Source organism: Oncorhynchus gorbuscha, linkage group LG21 (assembly GCF_021184085.1).
Source record: "Oncorhynchus gorbuscha isolate QuinsamMale2020 ecotype Even-year linkage group LG21, OgorEven_v1.0, whole genome shotgun sequence".
In the NCBI taxonomy this organism is placed as follows: Eukaryota; Metazoa; Chordata; class Actinopteri; order Salmoniformes; family Salmonidae; genus Oncorhynchus; species Oncorhynchus gorbuscha.
The window spans coordinates 33,902,265-33,921,851 of NC_060193.1; the positions used below are offsets into that span (position 1 = coordinate 33,902,265).

The 19,587-nt window shown below is 42.2% G+C and overlaps 1 pseudogene; it reads left to right on the plus strand.

The window, feature by feature from the left end:
- The first annotated feature begins 884 nt into the window (after window positions 1-884).
- LOC124008011 lies at window positions 885-18,744 on the plus strand (annotated as a pseudogene).
- The last annotated feature ends 843 nt before the right edge of the window (window positions 18,745-19,587 follow it).

Sequence of the window (19,587 nt, forward strand, 5' to 3'; positions counted from 1 at the left end):
GGATCGGTAGGATAGTGAGTTTTATGAGGGTAAGTTTGGCAGCATGAAGGAGGCTTTGTTGCGAAATATGAAGCCGATTCAAGATTTAACTTTGGATTGGTAATGCTTAATGTGAGTCTGGAAGGAGAGTTCACAGTCTATCCAGACACCTAGGTATTTATAGTTGTACCAAAGGATCCTTGGTATGACCTTCTTAAAACAATTCCATGAAGCTCAGTAGAAACCCCCCGGCTTAGAAAGGGCTTAGAGTCTTATGGGTTAACCCCTTGGCTCCTGAAAGGAGCATAGGCTGTTGATGAAGGTCCTCCATCTCACTCGGTTTAGGGCCGTTTTTTCCAGGTCACACCAATTGAGGCTGCTCTCTTTACCTCTCGCTTTGTCTCTGCAAGAAGGGAGAAAGAGAGAGGGTTGTCACACCCCGGCCATAGAGAGGCTTTTCATCTCTATTTTGGTTAGGTCAGGGTGTGACTAAGGTGGGCATTCTATGTTCATTTTCTATGCTTTGTATTTCTTTGTTGTTTGGCCAGTGTGGTTCTCAATCAGAGGCAGCTGTTTATCGTTGTCTCTGATTGAGAACCATACTTAGGTAGCTTTTTACCACTGGGTTTTTGTGGGGAGTTGTTTTCTGTTTTTGTGTCTCTACCAGACAGAACTGTTTCATTCATTTTCTTTGTTGTTTTGTTGTTCAGTTCAAATAAAAAAGATGAACAAGTACCACGCTGTGCTTTGGTCCTCACCTTCTTCCACCAACAGCCGTTACAAGGGTGAGTGAGACAGAACAAGAGAAAGAAAGGAGGAACGAGAAAAGGGGAATGCCAGAGTGTAGGAGCACTCAGTGAAGGTGAGAGAGAGACGAACCTACTGTCTCAAAGACACCAGACCCTATGCTCTCAAAGACACCAGACCCTATGCTCTCAAAGACACCAGGCCTGTCCATAGAGACAAGGGTATGACTCAGTGTGCCCCTCTCCATCATAGAAGTAGAATATGCCCACAAGCGCCTAATGCACTTCATACACTCTCCAAGCGCCTTGTCTTGATGGTCCATCCAGTAGCTTTGTGTGTGTGTGTGTGTGTGTGTGTGTGTGTGTGTGTGTGTGTGTGTGTGTGTGTGTGTGTGTGTGTGTGTGTGTGTGTGTGTGTGTGTGTGTGTGTGTGTGTGTGTGTGTGTGTGTGTGTGTGTGTGTGTGTGTGTGTGTGTGTGTGTGTGTGTGTGTGTGTGTGTGTGCGTGCGTGCATGTATTTACTGCATGTGTGTGTCTGTGCGTGTGTAAATATGTGTGTCTGTCCAACAGGGAAAGTCCGCTGGTACTCGCTGTCCCCAGGAGATGGGCAATGTCATTTTTCACTGTGACAGGCGTTGGCCAAAACCGGGTCGCCCCAAGTCTGCAGACAAATGGTGTCTGGATGGCATCACCCCTCCTCCCTCTCTCTCCCCCTCTCCTTGCTCCTCTACCCCAGTGTGACCACGGCTGAGTTCCCCGTAGGGGCCGACGCTGGGGCAGCGAATGTCCTTCATAGGGCTCGTGTCTGTCTGAGAAATGAAGAACACGTTTTTGCACTTTTGTAGAGGAGAGAGACAAAATGAGAGGGAGAAGAGAAATAAAGAGGAGACTGCTGGGTGGGAGAAGTTTATGTATCCTTTCACATGTTAAGCAGAACACTGAGGATAATGCATTCCAATGTTATAGTTATTTTATACAACTACAGTATGTATACTATGCATATTGGTCTGCAATGATAATGTTTTATGTGTGCCTTTCTCTATCCCCACTTGACAGTACTTTGTCTCCAGTTCTTCCTTATGGAGAAAAAAAACACAACTCCGATAATATACTGATAAGGCAGTGACGTTGTGCGTAGAAACAAAAGTTGTAAATTAATCCAAATACTGCTACAAAACATGCAGGCATTCAGCTACAGTTGTATTGATTACATACAATATCAAAACATGATTTACAGTCAGGCATTAATAACATGACTTTTACAGAGATGTCAAATGACCGTACTAATACAAATGACCGTACATGCCAGACTTATTTTACCTAGGCTATTGTTCACATTGGCAGTTTGATTTGACTCAACAACAACAAAAAGCCTATCCAATACAAATCTGATCTTTTTCCTGCAGTCTGAACAGCCAACCAAAAAGCACATGGAATCAAATATTTTCAAATCAGATTTAAACCACATTCATTTTTTGCTCGCCTAATTTTTTTTTTCTTTCTGATTTAGCATCTTTAACTTTTCCTCCTGCTGTTTCATGCATGTGAGATATGTTACACCTTTTACAGAACCTTGGTGAGCACCATGCTAGTAGTTAAAAGAAAGAGCAAGGAACTATCAGTTTTATTTTAGTGGAAACAGTCTGCCCGTACACAAATCCACATAACCCTGTTTCTTCTTTAAGTGTAAATTGAGAGTAAACTAGAGGCTCAATCAGTTTCACTTTGGCTCCTGAGGTTAAAATAGACATTTCACTGCTTAGCCTAGCATAACTGCTAAGCTAATCTAAACAAATGTAAATGTCACCCGCTAGCCTGGTTGCTAAGCTCTTGAAAAAAGGATTCCAAAAGGGTTATTCGGCTGTCCTCCAGGATAACTAATTTTGCTTCCAGGTAGAACCCTATTTGGTTGCATGTAGAAACTTCTGTGAAAATGGTTCCACCTGGAATCAATATATATATATATATATATATATATATATATATATATATATATATATATATATATATATATATATACTGAACACTGAGTGTATAAAACATTAAGGACACCTTCCTCAAATTGAGTTGCATCGCCCCGTTTGCCATCAGAACAGCCTCAATTCGTCAGGGCATGGACTCTATGTCACGCCCTGGTCTTAGTTATCTGTGTTTTCTTTATTATTTTGGTTAGGCCAGGGTGTGACATGGGTGATTTATTGTGTTTCCTCTTGTCTAGGGGGTTTATTAGATTTATGGGGTTGTGTTCAGTGTAGTTGTCTAGGTAAATCTATGGTTTCCTAGAGTGGTTCTCAATCAGAGGCAGGTGTTTATCGTTGTCTCTGATTGGGAACCATATTTAGGCAGCCATATTCTTTGGGTATTTTGTGGGTGGTTGTTCCTGTCTCTGTGTTTTGCACCAGTTAAGACTGTTTCGGTTTTTCCACTTTTCTTATTTTGTTTAGTGTTCAAGTTTTCATCTTTTATTAAAGATGTTTATAAATAACCACACTGTGTTTTGGTCTGCCTCTCCTTCTCAGGAAGAAAAATCGTTACAGAACCACCCAGCACAACAGGACCTGGTTGAGGAGGCACTGGTATGAGGAGGCAGCACGGCGGCATGTATGGAAGCCCGAGAGTCAGCCCCAAAAATGTTATTGGGGGAGGCACACAGGGAGTATGGCGAAGCCAGGTAGGAGACCTGCGCCAACTTCCTGTGCTTACCGGGGGGCGAGAGAGACCGCCAGGCACCGTGTTATGCTTTGGAGCGCACGGTGTCCCCAGTGTGGGTGCATAGCCCGGTGCGGTACATACCAGCTCCTCGTATCGGCCGGGCTAGAGTGGGCATCGAGCCAAGTGCCATGAAGCCGGCTCTATGCATCTGGTCTCCAGTGCGTCTCCTTGGGCCGGCGTACATGGCACCAGCCTTGTACATGGTGTCCCCGGTTTGCCTGCAACGCCCAGTGCGGGCCATTCCACCTTGCCGCACTGGCAGGGCGACCGGGAGCATGTAACCAGGTAAGGTTGGGCAGGCTCTCTGCTCAACAGCTCCAGTGCGCCTGCACGGTCCGATCTATCCAGTACCACCTCCACGCATCAGCCCTCCGGTGGCAGCTCCCCGCACTTGCCCTGAGGTTCGTGTCCTCGGCCCAGTACCACCAGTGCCGGCACCACGCACCAGGCCTACAGTGCGCCTTGTCTGTCCAGCGCTGCCAGAGCCTTCCTCCTCTCCAGCGCTAGCAGAGTCTCCCGTCTGTCCAGAGCTGCTAGAGTCTCCTGTCTGTCCAGAGCTGCTAGAGTCTCCCGTCTGTCCAGAGCTGCTAGAGTCTCCCGTCTGTCCAGAGCTGCTAGAGTCTCCCGTCTGTCCAGAGCTGCTAGAGTCTCCCGTCTGTCCAGAGCTGCTAGAGTCTCCCGTCTGTCCAGAGCTGCTAGAGTCTCCCGTCTGTCCAGAGCTGCTAGAGTCTTCCAACTGTCCAGAGCTGCTAGAGTCTCCCGTCTGTCCAGAGCTGCTAAAGTCTCCCGTCTGTCCAGAGCTGCTAAAGTCTCCCGTCTGTCATGAGCCGCCAGAGTCTCCCGTCTGTCATGAGCCGCCAGAGTCTCCCGTCTGTCATGAGCCGCCAGAGTCTCCCGTCGGCCATGAGCCGCCAGAGTCTCCCTTCTGTCATGAGCCAGTCTGCAAGGTGCCGCCAGAGCCGCCAGTCTGCAAGGAGCCGCCAGAGCCGCCAGTCTGCATGGATCTGCCAGAGCCGCCAGTCAGCCAGGATCCGCCAGATCCGCCATTCAGCCAGAATCCGCCAGAGCCGTCAACCTGCCTGAGCTATCTCTTAGTCTTGGGCTACCTCTCAGTCCTGAGCTACCTATCAGTCCTGAGCTACCTCTTTCTTCAGCTACCCCTCAGTCTTGAGCTACCCCTCAGTCTTGAGCTACCCTTCAGTCCCGAGCTACCTCAGTCCTGAGCTGTCCCTCAGTCCGGAGCTGCCCCTCAGTCCAGTGGGAACCATTGTTAAGGTTACTAGGCCAAGGTCGGCGGCGAGGGTCGCCACTCAAGGGACGCTAGGTAAGTGGACTAAAACTGTGTTGGAGTGGGGTCCACGTCCCACGCCAGAGCCGCCACCATAGACTTACCGAGAAAAGCCTTATCACTGTTCCCAGTGTGGAAAGAGTTTTACTGTGTTAAATAACCTGAAAAGGCATGAGAGAATACACAAAAGAGAAATGTCATTCCAATGTTCCCATTGTGGAAAGCATTTTACTCAGAGGGGGCACCTACAAGAGCATGAGAGAATACACACAGGAGAAAAGCCGTACCACTGCTCCCAGTGTAAAAATAGGTTTTCACTAGTAGGGGACCAAAAGCTCACGAAAGTACACACACAGGATTAAAGCCTTACCACTGCTTCCAATATGAATAGAGATTTTCCCGATCAGGGGACCTAAAAGCTCATGAGTGGAAACACACGGGAGAAGAACCTTTCCATTGTTCCCAGTGTATAAAGTGTTTTACCGTGTTAGCTAACCTGAAAAGGCATGAGAGAATACACACAGGAGAAAAGCCTTTCCAATGTTCCCATTGTGGAAAGTGTTTTACTCAGAGGGGGCACCTACAAGAGCATGAGAGAATACACACAGGAGAAAAGCCTTACATCTGCTCCCAGTGTGAGGATTAAAGCCTTACCACTGCTTCCAATGTGAAAAGAGATTTTCCCGATCAGGGGACCTAAAAGCTCATGAGTGGAAACACACGGGAGAAGAACCTTTCCATTGTTCCCAGTGTAGAAAACGTTTTACTGTGTTAGCTAACCTGAAAATGCATGAGAGAATACACACAGGAGAAAAGCCTCATCACTGTTCCCACTGTGGAATGAGTTTTATTCTGTCAAGGAGCCTGAAGGAGCGTGTGTGGACACACTCAGGAGAAAAGCCTTTCCAATGTTCCCAGTGTGGAAATAGATTTCCCCGCGTAAGGGACCTAAAAGCTCATGAGAGAACACACACAGGAGAAAAGCCTGTGTGTGTAGAAATAGTTTTACCGTGTTAGCTACCCTGAAAAGGCATGAGAGAATACACACAGAAGAAAATCCGGGCACCGAAGACGTGGATGTCGATTAAGGCAGCCCCCCGCACACATTTCAGTTGAATGCATTCAGTTGTACAACTGACTAGGTATCCCCCTTTCTCTTTGCCTATAGATCTCTGCTATAAACATGAGAGCAAGATTGGATTTTATGTTCTGCATTATTATTATTATTATGACGGCCACCAAGTTAAGAAATGATGGTATGTTATGAAAACTGACTTCAGGTTTTTGAGGAATCTTGTCTCGCAGGAATACAGTTTTATTTTATGGTTTAATTCAGTTCTCTTTTTAGTATTTAACTAAATACTGAGAGGGACTAGATGTATCACTGTTCCCACTGTGGAATGAGTTTTATTCAGTTTGGGAGCCTGAAGGGGCATGAGTGGACAAACACAGGAGAGAAGCCTTACCACTGCTCCCAGCGTAAAATTTATTTTCACGAGTAGGGGACCTAAAAGCTTACGAGAGGACACACACAGGAGAAACGCCTTTCCAATACTCCCAATGTGGAAAGAGTTTTGTCTGGTTAAGGAGCCTAAAGCAGTATAAGAAGACACACACCAAAAAAGCCCTACCACTGCTCTCTCTCTGTGTGAAAGGACATTTTCCCAATCACAGAACCTGAAATCACATGAGAGAATAAAGGTGCTGTGTTCTGACTTATATTTTTGACCGAGAATTTGTGTTTTTGTTTATGCCACATGAAATCATATTGTTTATGATTATACCTGTCTATATAAGGTCCCACAGTTGACAATGGTGAGAAAACACCAAGCAATGAGGTCGAAGAAATTGTCCATAGAGCTCCGAGACAGGATTGTGTCAAGGCACAGATTTGGGGAAGGGTATCAAAAAATGTGGGGGATGTTTTTCAGGGACTGGGAGACTAATCAGAATCGAGGGAAAGATGAACGGAGCAAAGTACAGAAAGAACCTTGATGAAAACCTGCTACAGAAAACTCAGGACCTCAGACTGGGGCAACGGTTCACCTACCAACAGTACAACGACCTTAAGCCCACAGCCAACACAACGGTGGAGTTGCTTCGGGACAAGTCTCTGAATAACCTTGAGTGGCCCATCCAGAGCTCAGACTTGAACCCGATCTAACATCTCTAGAGACCTGAAAATAGCTGTGCAGTGACGCTCCCCATCCAACCTGACAGAGCTTGAGAGGATCTGCAGAGAAGAATGGGAGAAACTCCCCAAATACAGGTGTGCCAAGCTTGTAGCGTCATACACAAGAAGACTCAAGGCTGTAATCGCTGCAAAAGGTGTTTCAACAAAGTACATAGTAGGGAGTCTGAATACTTATGTAAATATGATTTTTCTGTTTATTTTAATAAATTAGCAAAAAACGCCAATTATGGGGTATTGTGTGTAGTTTGAGTATTTTTTAAATCCATTTTAGAATAAGGCTGACATGGTAATGTAACAAAATGTAGAACAATTGAAGGGGTTTGAATACTTTCTGAATGCACTGTAGGAGCAGTATAGGCCTAGTCTGTTCATTAAATACATCTACATTATGTATTGTTACACCATGTAGGAGCAGTATAGACCTAGTCTGGTCATTATATACATCTACATTATGTATTCTTACACCATGTAGGAGCAGTATAGACCTAGTCTGTTCATTATATACATCTGCATGATGTATTGTTTAACATGTAATTCTCAAAAGGAAGGTGTCTGAATTATTGCTACCCATGTTTTCAATACTCCAGCACCCTCCCCCTGGGAGGATAACGACACTGAAATGTTTTATGAGATTAGAGAACACATTGGGTGGGATCTCAGGCCATTCCGCCATACAGAATCTCTCCAGGTCCTTGATTTATTTTGTCTGCGCTTGTGGACTGCCCTGTTCAATTCAAACCACAGGTTTTCAATGGAGTTAAAGTCCGAAGACTGAGATGGCCATTGAAAATGTTGATTTTGTGCCCAATTAACAATGTCTTCGTGGATGTTGATGTGTCTTGCTGGAAGATCCACGTATGGTCAATTTTCAGCCTCCTAGCAGAGAGGTAACCAGATTTTGGGCCAACATATCCTGGTAGTGAGTAGTTTATTTATTTTATACAGTAAATTTTGCTAATCTTTTTCAAGGGTATCAATAACTAGGTGCATATTTTGATATCTAGTTATTTGACTGAATCAGAAATACATATGTGGAGTAGATGTAGAGTTTGTTTTAAAATCTCATAAGAAAATCTGAACTAACCAAACAACACACCTGAAATATGAAATGATTTATAGTCCTAGGTCTGTGTTGTTGTTAGGTGAAGTTATGATTCCTACAGTAGGTCTATGTTATTGTTAGGTGAAGTTATGGGTCCTACAGTAGGTCTATGTTGTTAGGTGAAGTTATTGGTCCACGGTGGGTCTATGTTATTGTTAGGGGAAGTTATGGGCCAATTTGCTAAACACTTAGTGTACAAACCCTTATTGTCAGGCTGATGTTGAAGTGTTTAAGTTTAAAGCAGTTGATTTGGGACAATAGCACAAACATATTAAGCAGGTGATTCAAGTGAGCCTTATAATCCAAAAGTAATGTGAAATGTACTCATAAGCAACCTGGAAATGGATGCTATTTTTGCTGTCAGCCTATGAGAACTCCCCTGAGTTTTCCCCCACGGTGGTGAATTATTATATAGCGACACAGAACTTAATGTGAGTTTCCTTGAGTAGCACTGATCGTGCGCTGTAATATTCAGAATACATTGTGAAAAACTAAAATCTTCACTTACCTTTTTTGCTCCAGGCAGATATACTACATCCATAACTATCGGTTTCCTAATTAGCGGGAAGGTGTTTCTGCAATTAAATTGTGTGTGCATCGCCCTCGTGCTGCAATTCTAGCTAACACAGAAACAGGGCCTATATTGGAGACCAAAAGTCGTCTGGCACACTGCTTAGGATTTCAACAACTTGAATAACTTATTTCTAGTTACCACTAATATGAAAACAAGACAAAATATGATTGTTGCTACCTTGACTGTCGTAATTGTCAAATAATTTAACAGACGGCAATTGTTGTACAACTTCATGGGTATGCTCTGGGCATCACCTTTTACCTAAAAAAAACAGTGGATTTCTGCTGTTGTGGGCCTGTAACCGTCTGTCTGACGTTGTCATTTACACAGGAGAGCGACGGGACTATCATGGATCCTCTGGGAAGCCTCAACAACATCATGATGCTGACGAGGCAGAGAAGAGTCTCTCCAGATCAGAACTCCCCAAGAAACACCAGCAGAGACCCAAAGGAAAAACATTGCAAATCTTCATCAAAACTTAAAATACACCAGCGAGTACACACAGGAGAGAAACCTTATAGCTGTAATCAATGTGGGAAGAGTTTTACTAATTAAAGTAATATGAAAACACACCAGAGAACACACACAAGAGAGCAGCCTTACAGCTGTGATCAGTGTGGCAAGAGTTTTACTCAGTCAACCAACCTGGTATCACACCAGAGAACACACACAGGAGAGAAATCTTATAGCTGTGATCAGTGTGGCAAGAGGTTTACTCAGTCAAGTAGCCTGGTATCACACCAGAGAACACACACAGGAGAGCAGCCATATAGCTGTGATCAGTGTGGCAAGGGTTTTACTCGGTCAACCAACCTGGTGTCACACCAGAGAACACACACAGGAGACCAGCCTTATAGCTGTGATCAGTGTGGCAAGAATTTTACTAATTCAAGAAATCTGCTATTACACCAGAGAACACACACAGGAGAGAAGCCATATAGCTGTGAGCAATGTGGGAAAAACTTTTCTCGAATAGGGTACCTTAAAGGACACCAGAGAACACACACAGGAGAGAAGCCTTATAGCTGTGATCAGTGTGGCAAGAGTTTTACTCAGGCAAGCAACCTGGTATCACACCAGAGAACACACACAGGAGAGCAGTCATGTAGCTTTGAGCAATGTGGGAAAAACTTTTCACAGGGAGAACGCCTTAAAGAGCACAAATATATACAAATATTGTCTCATCGCTGCAACTCCCCAACGGGTGCAAGGAGGCGAAGGTCGAGTCATGCGTCCTCTGAAATATGACCCGCCAAACCGTGCTTCTTAACACCTGCCCGCTTAACCCGGAAGCCAGCTGCACCAAGATGTCGGAGGAAACACTGTTCACCTGACGACCGAGGCCAGCCTGCAGGCGCCACAAGGAGTCGCTAGAGTAGTAAGGCCCCTCATAACCTTTTTTCAACACACTCGACACTCCCAACACTTTCAACTATCAATCTCTTTGGCACCGTAGACATCAAGTGACTTGACAATAATGTTCCATACAACGTTGCATTCCATGTTTGAAAGGTCTGTAATTTTCATTGAAGACAATCAAAGTTAACATTCCATAAAACTTCATTTTAATAGCAATGGCACACATTACAGCAAATACATTTGGGGTCTTTTTATTTTTTATTTAACCAGGCAAAAGTCAGTTAAGAACAAATTCTTATTTTCAATGACGGCCTCGGAACAGTGGGTTAACTGCCTGTTCAGGGGTAGAACGACAGAGTTGTACCTTGTCAGCTCGGGGGTTTGAACTTGCAAACTTCCGGTTACTAGTCCAACACTCTAACCACTAGGCTACCCTGCCGCCCCCTGTCTAAATTAAAGGAGCTACAATTATAATTGAATTACATCCTTTAAATAAAATGTCCATAATATCTGCATTTATAGTGGAATGATATTGTTTCACAATATTCCTTCACATTTTTGTTTGACTGCAAAAGCCAGACTGTCTTCTGTTGTCAAGATGGGAAAACCCTCCCTCTCTGCCAGCGGTGTCACTAAAAGCCGTGGTCATCTCATTCACAACCAACATTGGCAGACTCGGGCAAGCAGCCAATGTTGAAATCTACACTCTTCAATCAATTTCAGTTTATGTGAGAAAACAAGTATTGAATAGTGTAGGGAATCATTGTACCATCTAAATCATTGTGAAATACATTTTCAATTTTAAAAAAGTAGGTTTTATGGATGTTTGAAGTTGGTGGACGAAACTGAAAGCACTGTAGTCCGTGCTATCCGGGATCCTTCAGACTTCCCTACCCCACTGACCTCTCCACCATGTTACAGGGAAACTTCTGCTTTGTGCTGTTTGTGAGGGAGCTTGGACTATTTGGAATGTAAATGAAGACCAACATGCACTACAGAGGCCAGACCAGGACTTATGGATAGGAGTAATCCATTAAATTACTTTAAACCGCTTTCGTATGTACAAAGAAAATGCATTGGAGATAATATCTCTGCTTGAGCCTCGACTTCCCTCTCTGTCCCAAAGAGGAAGGCCTTCGCCCAATTCTCTCCAAGTTCTGATCACTTTGAGGTTTTTGGCATCTGGAATCTTTCATCGTGAAACTGCTGATTTGTGTGGTGTCAGTGAAGCAACTGTGTGTTTAATTGTTCACAAAGTCTGCAGGGCCATTTGTGAACTGAGGAATCTTTATGTCAAGTTTCCTGATGCTGCTGGTCAAGCCAACTATAAAGTACAATCCCATGAATATGGGCACTTCCCAGAGTATATTAGGGTGAGAAACATGGTCTACTAATAGTTACTACATAGTATAATGGTCTACTAATAGTTACTACATAGAAACATGGTCTACGAATAGTTACTACATAGAAACATGGTATACTAATATTTACTACATAGAAATGTGGTCTACTAATAGTTACTACATAGTAACATGGTCAGAGGATATTAGGGTGAGAAACATGGTCTACTAATAGTTACTACATAGTAACATGGTCAGAGGATATTAGGGTGAGAAACATGGTCTACTAATAGTTACTACATAGTAACATGGTCAGAGGATATTAGGGTGAGAAACATGGTCTACTAATAGTTACTACATAGTAACATGGTCTACTAATAGTTACTACATAGAAACATGGTCTACGAATAGTTACTACATAGTAACATGGTCTACTAATAGTTACTACATAGTAACATGGTAAGAGGATATTAGGGTGACCAATATAACATTTTAGCTTCTGTCCCTCTCCTCGCCCCTACCTGGGCTCGAACCAGGGACCCTCTGCACACATCAACAACAGCCACCCACGAAGCATCGTTACCCATCGCTCCACAAAAGCCCTGGCTAAACCTGACTAAAGGAAGCCGGTCGTCAACATAACCTGACCAGAGGGAGACCCCTCCCCCCTCTGCTGCTGTGCTTCGTAAATTCTGCCGTTCTGCTCCTGAAATTTTCAGTAATTGACTACACCAGCAGTCGGCATCCTTTTCTAGTTGGAGTGCCATTTTATCTGACCATTTCTACCAATCTGCGTGCCAGTTATGATTTTCATATGCCCATTTTTGTGGAACAGTTTAATTTAATTTATAATAGTATCTGAAATTCATTGTCTGTGATTAATCTACATTCTGTCTAAATGAAAATAATAATCTAAAAGTAACTTTTATTGCCATTATGACATCATGGATGTATTCTAGATGCCAACTATGTAAGAATTGCCTATATAAAGCCAACAAATAAAAACATTGCAGCCTGCAGATAGAAAATATCCTATAAATCACATTTTCTGCACATGGCCTGTCTACAACGATCTTGAAACATTGTATCAACTATCAACTGGGTCCTCTGAAACTTGCAACATTGTATAAAATATTCTAGGCCCTCAGTTTCCAGGCACCAGTGAGTTCGGGACAGACACAGCTGTCGGCAATTTGTGCAAAGGATAAGAAGTAATCAGGTATTTTATGACATTTACACTGGATCAGAGCATTACATTTTTCCCTTTCATGCCGAGTGGTTATCGAAAAGGGTGAGAGCTGGAAATGTTTTCTGAAAATACTTTGAGGAACTATTGTCATACGCAATTGATTTTGATTAGACTTGTTTACTTGCTGTTTGAGGTGAAGAAAAATGTATTTGAGAAGCTCCAGAACTCATTAGTGGTGGTGCATTAAGACAATCAGACGATCGCTACCCACACCCACCCGACAAGCACCACTACTCTGGACGGTTCTGACTTAGAATATGTGGACAACTACAATTCCTAAGTGCCTGGTTAGATTATAAACTCTCCTTCCAGACCAGCTTCCTATTTCGCAACAAAGCACCCTTCACTCACGCTGCCAAACATACACTCGTAAAACTGACTATCCTATCGATCTTTAACTTCGGCGATGTCATTTACAAAATAGCCTCCAACACTCTACTCTGCAAATTGGATGCAGTATATCAGTGCCATCCGTTTTGTCACTAAAGCCCCATATACCACCCACCACTGCAACCTGTATGCTCTTGTCGGCTGGCCCTCGCTATTCGTTGCCAAACTCACTGTCTCCAGGTCATCTATAAGTCTTTGCTAGGTAAATCTCTGCCTTAACTCAGCTCACTGGTCACCATAGTAACACCCACCCATAGCACGCGCTCCAGGAGGTTTATCTCACTTGTCATCCCCAAAGCCAAAACCTCCTTTGGCTGCCTTTCATTCCAGTTCTCTGCTACCAATGACTGGAACGAATTGCAAAAATCGCTGAAGTTGGAGACTTATATCTCCCTCGCTAACTTTAAGCATCAGCTATCTGAGCAGCTTACCAATCGCTGCAGCTGTACACAGCCCATCTGTAAATAGCCCATTCAACTGCCTACCTCAATCCCATGTTTTTATTGACTTTTTATTGCTATTTTGCACACCAGCATTTCTACTTGCACATCATCATCTGCACATCTATCACTCCAGTGTTAATTTGCTAAATTGTAATTACTCCACTACTATGACCTATATATTGCCTTACCTCCGTACTCCATTTGTACACACTGTATATATATTTTTCTATTGTGTTATTGACTGTACGTTTGTTTTTGTCGCAATGCTTTGCTTTATCTTAGCCAGGTCGCAGTTGAAAATGAGAACTTGTTCTCAACTGGCCTACCTGGTTAAAAACGTCTTAGGGTTATGACTATATAGGGCTATATAGGGATATGACAACAGCCAGTGAAAGTGCAGGGCGCCAAATTCAAAACAACAGAAATCTCATAATTAAAATTCCTCAAACATACAAGTATCTTACACCATTTTAAATGTAATCTTGTTGTTAATCCCACCACCGTGTCCGATTTCAAATAGGCTTTACAGCAAAGCACCACAAACGATTATGTTAGGTCAGCACCCATTCACAGAAAAACACAGCCATTTTTCCAGCCAAAGAGTGGAGTCACAAAAATCAGAAATATAGATATTCATCTCTAACCTTTGATGATCTTCATCAGATGACACTCATAGGACTTCATCTTACACAATACATGTATGTTTTATTCGATAAAGTTCATATTTATATAAAGAAAACTTGCATTATGTTCAGTAGTTCCAAAAACATTCGGTGATTTTGCAGAGAGTTTATGAAAATACAAGTGTTATACATGGAAATATAGATAAACCTCTTAATGCAACCGCTGTGTCAGATTTCAAAAAAGCTTTACGGAAAAAGCAAACCATGTAATAATCTGAGTACGACCCAACCAGCCCAAAACATATCCGCCATATTTTGCAGTCAACAGAAGTCAGAAATAACATTATAAATATTCACTTACCTTTGATGATCTTCATCAGAATGCACTCCCAGGAATCCCAGTTCCAAAATAAATGTTTGATTTGTTCGATAATGTCCATCATTTAGGTCCAAATAGCTACTTTTGTTAGTGCTAGTTTCAGATGAAATGTCAAATTTGTTCCGTTATAGTCCGTTGAAACATGTCAAACGATGTATAGAATCAATCTTTAGGATGTTTTTAACATAAAACTTAAATAATGGTCCAACCGGAGAAATACTTTGTTTTCAGAAAAGCAAATGGAACGGGAGCTACCTCTCATGTGAATGCGTGTGACCAGCTCGTGGCTGCTGGCAGACCTCTGACTCATTCCCCTCTCATTCAGCCCTCCGTCACAGTAGAAGCCTCAAACAAGTTTCTAAAGACGGTTGACATCTAGTGGAAGCCTGACCAATATCCCGCTGAGTTGAAAATCGACCAACCTCAGATTTCCCACTTCCTGGTGGATTTTTTTCTCAGGTTTTTGCATGCCATATGCATTCTGTTATACTTACAGACATCATTCAAACAGTTTTACAAACTTCAGAGTGTATTCTATCCAAAATATACTGATAATATGCATATATTAGCAACTGGGACTGAGGAGCAGGCAGTTTACTTTTGGCACCTTATTCATCCAAGCTACTCAATACTGCCCCCAGCCATAAGAAGTAAAGGTGAAATAAAAATTAAAAATCGGAACTTTATTGACAACACCCAAATAGATACTGTCATTTACACGGTTCTTCAATAATTACACATAATTCTTAATTCTGTAGCTGTGTAGTAAGTCACATGTTCATCTATCATCAGCTGATCCAGGAAATATTTTTCTAAATTCCAGTCAATGCCATCACAACAACCAAAGTGCTTCTTCATTCAGTACTCTGGTAAAGACAGTTATGCAGTGCTCCACGTCGGATCCAACATCCCTAAGAAATTGATGTTTATAATGTTATTGTCTGCTTGATTTACTGTAGGGGCCCCTTTAGTCTGTTTGCACACAGAGATACTTTGCTCAATGTGTAGAGAACTGTTCCTTGATGGATAGGCTATTGTACAACACACAGTGCTATTTTCCTATATTTGTTGTTAGGTGAAGTTTTGGGTCCTACAGTAGGTCTATGTTATTGTAAGGTAAAGTAATGGGTCCTACAGTAGGTCTATGTTATTGTTATGGGTCCTACAGTAGGTCTATGTTATTGTTATGGGTCCTAGAGTACACTATGTATGTCTTGCAACAACAACTAAAGTGCTTTTTCGTTCATTACATAAGTATATTTTATGTTAGGTGAAGTTATGGGACAATTTGGCAAACAGTGTACAAACCCTTATTGTCAGGCTAATGGAAAAGCTAGCCAAAGAGCATTTTATTGGTTGAAGTGATTTTTTAAAATACAAAGCGGTTGATTTGCGATGATGACACAGACATTATATTAAGCAGGACGTTCAAATGATCCTTACAATTATAATCCAAAGTCGTGTGAAATGCACTCATATGCAACCTGACATGGAGGTTACTCCCCTGAGTTTTCCCCCATTCACATTCAGAATACATTGTGAATAACTCAAATCTTTGTTCAACATTTTTGCTCCAGGCAGATATACTACATCCATAACTATCAGTTTCCTCATTAGTGGGGAGGAGTTTCTACAACCAAATTGCATGTGCATCGCCCTCATGACGCAATTTTAGGATACACAGAAAGAGGCCTATATTGGAGACCAAAAGTTGTCTGCTTAGAGTTTCAATAACTTTTACTTATTTCTAGCCTAAAATCATTGATTTTGACAGTTCTTGCTCTTTTTAAGACAATTGTCAAATAATTTTAACATTCATTACAAACGTCAATTGTTGTACAACATCATGGCTACGCTGTTGGCATCACCTTTTACAGTGGATTTCCACTGTTGTGGGCCTTTAACCATCTGTCTGACTTTGTTGTTCACACAGGAGAGAGACGGGAATACTGTGGATCACCCGGGGAGCCTCAACAACCTCATGACGCAGAGAAGAGTCTCTCCAGATCAGAACACCTCAAGAAACACCTGAAGAGATCCACAGGGAGGAGAACTCACTGCTGCTCTCTCTGACTGTGTGACGAGATTCACCTCATCATCAGGCATTAAACTTCATCAGAGATTCCACACAGGAAAGAAATCTTGTAGATGGGGTCAATGTGGGAAGAGTTTTGGTCAATCTGGCCATTTGACAGTGCAACAGAGAATACACACAGGAGAGAAATGTTCTAGCTGTGATCAATTTGGGAAGAGTTTTACTTGGTCAACCAGCTTGATATCACACCAGAGAATCCACGCAGGAGAGAAACCTTATAGCTGAGATCAATGTGGGAAGAGTTTTACTACATCTGGTTTCTGACTTTACACCAGAGAACACACACAGGAGAGAATCCTTATAGCTGTGATCAATTTGTGAAGAGTTTTGTTCAATCTTGCCAGCTTACTGGACACCAGAGAACAAATACAGGACAGAACCCTTATAGCTGTGATCAATGTGGGAAGAGTTTTACTACATCTGGCTCTCTGACTTTCCACCAGAGAATACACACAGGAGAGAAACCTTATAGCTGTGGTCAGTGTGGGAAGAGTTTTACTCATCTAAACAACCTGATATCACATCAGAGAACACACACAGGAGAGAACCCTATCGCTGTGATGAATGTGTGAAGTATTTTACTGGTTCTTGCAATCTGACTCTTCACCAGACAACACACACAGGATAGAAATCTTATAGCTGTTCTCAATGTGGGAAGAGTTTTGTTACATCTAGAAACCTGACATTACACCACAGAACACACACAGGAGATAAATCCTACAGCTGTCATCAATGTGGGAAGTGTTTTACTTTGTCAAACACACACAGGAAAGAAATCTTGTAGCTGTGACCAGAGATAATCTGATAAAAGATCTCTGATCTAATATTAGAAAATATATGCATGAAGGAGTTGTTTCATGAATCAATTAATTAATGTCACAATGTAGAATGTTAACACATTGTTGTATGAGTATTTTAATAGTGTCACAATGTAGGAGCCTAAACGTTTGCCCCCCCCCCCCCCCCCTTATCAATTGATTTCAACATGATATGGATATTGGCCTCAGGGGAAATCCAGGCTCTGAATTGGAAGAGTACTATTTATGTGATGTAATAAAAATTGACTCTCAAAAAAAGAGTTGTGTTACACTTACCACGTTGGTGACCCACTTGAATCAAAATGCAACACTTCAAAATGTAGCGATCTGTTTTTTACAAATTGTCCTCTAACCAGGGATGTACACATGACTCCCAGATCCCGTGTGGTTTTTGAGCTGTTAGTTTTAACAGGACGTGCAACCTCATCTCCCTCCTCTCGCACAAATGATTTTAGCAAATAAGTGTTGTGTTCCTTTGTTTAGCAACCCCTAAATTTAAATGCATTACTCCAAAATGTAGCTGACATTTTTTGTTGTCCTCTAACTAGTGAGGTAAAATATATCTCCCATTTCCATGTGTTTTTTTTAGTTGTGTTACTTTCAACAACACGTACAACCCGATTTCCACCCTAATTGATTTCAGTAGTTTATTGCTACTTGTCAAAACAACAGCGTTTTTGGTGCTTGTGTCCATGGTGAGGACAACTTTTTTTCTGATTGTCTCAAGGTGGGCAGTCAAAAAGTTTTGTGTTTTGCGTTTCGCCAGTGAGTTGCCATGGAACTTATTTTGACTGCATGTTTTTCCATATTGGAGATGAGTTTTGTTTGGGCTCGTTCCAAGTGGACGAGAGTTCTAGAAGCTAGTGAGTTTTAGGAAGAGGACAGTCAGAAGCTATTGGGGGAAAAATACATATTTTCTTCAATTTTTTAATTGTTGACAGCCAGTAGACACTGTGTTTATATTGGTGAAGGTGAAGCATTGTAGTTGATTATACATTGAAATGGAAGTTGTTTTCTGTTGGTGGTAAGCATTCTCTTACGGTGTTAGTCTTTGGTTTTTCTATTTATGTTTTGAGGTTGGACTTTAGCACGTACAGCTCGTTAACACGTATAGCTCGTTAAAACTTGTTAGCACGTATAGCTCGTTAGTACATAGGACGCACTGATTGGTGTCACCTCGTTAGTCAGTATGTGTTACACCTGTGCTGGCTTGTCCATCTTGTTAGTGGGAAGGTGTTTCACCTGAGCTGGTCCAGGTTCTATTTAAGAGTGTCTGGCCCAGTGCTCCAGTTGTCTTGATAGATGTGGCGAGTCCACACCTTTAGTTGCGTTAGCGTTTTGGTTTGCTTCCCGTTTTTAAGTTTGTTGCTCCTTGGGCAGATTTAGTGGGTCTCATGGTGGGTGTCTTATGTCCCCGTGTTTGTTACTAGTCAACTTTAAGTCGCCACTGTGAGAGCAAAATTGCAAAATTATGTTATAATACTTTTATTGCATCAAATGGTTGTTTTATGCAACAGAATAGAGGGTTCTTATAACTATTGTGTCTGTGTGTTCTACTGAGGATGGATCTCTAGGAGATTTAAAATGTATTTTGGGTGATAAAACCTAAAGAGACCACATTCCAGAGCATGAGTTAATGTTTCTGTTCTATATGGTACCAGGGAGAGATGACCCCAGGGCCAGACCCTGGTCTCTACACAAAGAGTATGGATTTTAGAATTATAAGTATCTTTCATACAAATCTTAACCTTGTGACCCATTCTATACATCTGTTGTTCGTCATGTAGGTTGAAAGGGGTGTATCTTGGCTATTAAAGACCTTTGTACTTTTGTCCCGTGGGTCGACCAGACATCATCGTAGAGCACTCAATTGATTCACTTTATATGTGTACGTTGTATTGACCTGCTCCCTTATTATTAAGTGAATAAAGATTTAGTTTAAGAATAACTCTGACTTGTGTGATAAGTTTGTCTCTCCTCATTTGATATTAAAGAAATGAACCACGACATTTGGTGACGGGGATGTCAGGATTTGGCCAGGGTTGTTCCGGTTTTTGGTCACTAGATGCCCCCATTGTGCTTTTTGACCTTTTGTTTACCCTTGATCCCCATTATTATTTGCACCTGTGCCTCGTTTCCCCTGATTGTATTTAAACCCTTAGTTTTCCTCAGTTCTTTGCTCTGTGTTTGTATGTTAGCACCCAGCCCTGGTATTCTGTGAACTCTTGTTGATCCCGGTGGACTCTCTTGTGGAATTCTGTTTTTTGTTCTTGTTTATTTATTTTTGAGTATCTTT